This window comes from Aquila chrysaetos, chromosome 8 (genome assembly GCF_900496995.4).
Source record: "Aquila chrysaetos chrysaetos chromosome 8, bAquChr1.4, whole genome shotgun sequence".
NCBI lineage: Eukaryota > Metazoa > Chordata > Aves > Accipitriformes > Accipitridae > Aquila > Aquila chrysaetos.
The window spans coordinates 12444671-12448005 of record NC_044011.1 but is presented as its reverse complement, the minus strand read 5'-3'; positions in this window follow the sequence as shown (position 1 = coordinate 12448005).

The window sequence follows — 3335 nt, the reverse complement described above, 5'->3', positions numbered from 1 at the left end:
TTCCTGGTTTTGACACTGTGAAACCCCTTACCTAAACTTTGGAGTTGAGGGCAACTGTGGCAATCTAGCTATTGGAATTGTTAAGAAATGGGGATACTGACAGAGGAAGTAGTATTATCTCTTAAAAAAAATATAAATCTTTGACTAAAAGATATGATGAATTTTGATTGTATCCTGAGGGATGTCTGTTTTTAAAATGAGAATACCCAATCTTAATGCAGTGTTAACTACTGAACTGTAGAGCCTATTAAACCTCTTAGTACACCATTTTACTTTAGTATTTTGTTATTTACAATTAAGGATGTAACTTCTTTGCAGGAGATTTAAAAAGTTAAGTCGTCTTGTTCTAAGTTAAGGCATGCTGCAGATCATAGCAAATCCTTTTTAATAGTGATTAACTTCAGTGCAGTTTTAAGTGGGGTTGCAGTTGTGTATAAAGGCTAAAAGCAAAAAGTTATACTACTTTAAAAATGCAAAATATAAGATTGCTAGATAAATATTTTGTAACATAAATGTGATTAACATTCTTCAAGAAAAATCAGGAACAAGACTATAAATAAATATACCTGTAAGATGTCTTCAAACTTGTTTTTCCAATCTACCAAGTAAAAATAAATCATCTTCTCTAAAAAAAAAAAAAAAAAAATACTGCAACACAGTTTACACTCTTTAACTTCTGAAACACATAAAAATGACAGAAGTCATTATGACACTTGTGCCATCATACATATGACACAAGTGCCATCATAACCATTTAAGCTGTAGTAAGTCTCATCTAATTGTGCTTAAAACAATAATCCAATGAAAACAAATGGCATCCGGATGGACAATCTCACTGAAAGCCCTTAGTATTCCTTAGAATACTAAATATTGGAAGGCAATGATTTGGGGTACCTTGATGCAAAGCACAGTTGAAAACAGCAGTTCTTTAAGTTTCAAGCAAAGTAGTTCGCCTGTCTGATGGGTCAACCCTGGCTGGACAGCAGGTGCCCACCAAAGCCAATCTATCACTCCCCTCCTCAGCTGGACAGGGGAGAGAAAATAAAACAAAAAGCTCATGGGTCAAGATAAGGACAGGGAGACATCACTCAGCAATTACCATCACAGGCAAAACAGACTCAACTTGGGGAAATTAGTTTAATTTATTACCCAGCAAATCAGAGCAGGATAGAGAAATAAACCCGAATCTTAAAAACACCTTCCCCCCACCCCTCCCTCCTTCCCAGTTCAACCCCACTGCCTCCCCCCGGCGGCACAGGGGAACAGGGGATGGGGGTTGGGGTCAGCTCGCCACACATTGTCTCTACGGCTCCTTCCTCCTCAGCAGGAGGACTCCTCACTCACCCCCTGCTCCACCGTGGGGTCCCTCCCATGGGAGACAGTCCTCCACCAACTTCTCCAACATGGGTCCTTCCCACGGGCTGTGGTTCTTCACGAACTGCTCCAGCATGGGTCCCTTCCACAGCGTGCAGTCCTTCAGGAGCACACTGCTCCAGCGTGGGTCCCCCACGGGGTCACAAGTCCTGCCAGAAAACCTGCTCCAGCGTGGGCTCCTCTCTCTGTGGGTCCGCAGGTCCTGCCAGGAGCCTGCTCCAGTGTGGGCCTCCCGTGGGGTCACAGCCTCCTTCGGGCATCCCCCTGCTCTGGTGTGGGGTCCTCCACAGGCTGCAGGTGGATATCTGCTCCACCGTGGACCTCCATGGAACAGCCTGCCTCACCATGGTCTTCCCCATGGGCTGCAGGGGAATCTCTGCTCCGGTGCCTGGAGCACCTCCTCCCCTCCTTCTTCACCAACCTGGGTGTCTGCAGAGTTGTTTCTCTCACATGTTCTCACGCTGCTCTCTGGCTGCAGTTTCTGTGCCCCAGCAACTTTTTTTTCCCTTCTTAAATCTGTTATCCCAGAGGCACTACCACCGTCACTGATGGGCTCAGCTTTGGCCAGTGGTGGGTCTGTCTTGGAGCCGGCTGGCATTGGCTCTGTTGGACACAGGGGAAGCTTCCAGCAGCTTCTCACAGAAGCCACCCCTGTAGCCCCCAACTACCAAAGCCTTGCCAAGTAAATCCAGCACAGCATGTACATATATCCATAGAAGCATTAGCACTTCAACTAGCCAGATGCTGTCCAGGCAAAGGAGACTAGAAGTAATCTTTGTGCAAAATACAACTATTTCAGTGCTGTACTGTACTGAATAAACACAGACTGAGTATAAAATCATGATTGAGGCATAATAATTTAAAGTTAAAACTGAACGTATCTAGGTGGGACAGGTGTTTTGCTACATCAATGCTAGGATAGCACTGTCAATTAAAATTAACTCATTATAACCAAAGATGCTTGGACATAATATGAACAATGGAAATCAATAATGCAGCCCAAGTACTATACTACTTCAATACCACAGTCTACAGGAAACTTTTGAAATACAAAAGTCAAAAAACGTACCCATCTGAATGTGAGAGGCTGAAAGTCCATTATTCTGGCTGGATACTACATACTACTTTGATGCATACCAGTAAAGGGCAGAGGCGTTTAGAAATGGAATTAGAAGAATGCCCTTGCTGTCTTTAACCTTTAGGGAGCCATGAGCTTTCCAGCAGGACCAATAATTATTAGCATAACTTAAGCTTTCAGAGGGGTCATGATAATAAACAGGTTAAAAGTTCCTAAGCTCTAAAAAAAAATGATAAGGCAAAACAGAAGCCTGTATGTTTTATCAAAAGGCTGAACACTTTGTTTCATTTCCTAGAACCTGTAAAAGACAGATAAAATCCCTTGATGTTAAAATGCCACATGACATGTAGCAGCTACCTTTTACTCCCAGTAACAAGTTAAGGGCAGTAAGAAATCCTGCATATTTTATTTTCATTTAGAGTTATAAGGCCAGGAATCCTGTGTATTTTAATTTAATTTAGAGTTCAGGCCAAATGATGATTTACGCAGTGATAAAAAGATGCAAGATCAGTATACTTATTTCTTATTATCTTTGCAAAAGGATGAAGGAACCAATACTGAGATGCTGGCCTGCTACTTGTACACTTCCCAAGCCAAAGCTATCCAAAACACCATCTCTACCTAAAAAAGGGAGTTTTTCCTTAAGGTACTTGGGGCAGGAAGGATTTTGTATGTACACAGACTGAAATAATAAAATAACCATCTAGTAGAATTTATTCATAAGAGTAAGTAAGCCACATAGGATGTCTAAGCTAGAAATTTTCCCTGAATGAACACTATTTCAGGTGGTGATAAAAACATCCATAATCATGGGTTTAAAAATGCACCAAGTACTTTTTTTTTCCCCTTTTTACCTGTTTAGACACAAATTGAAACAGAGAAG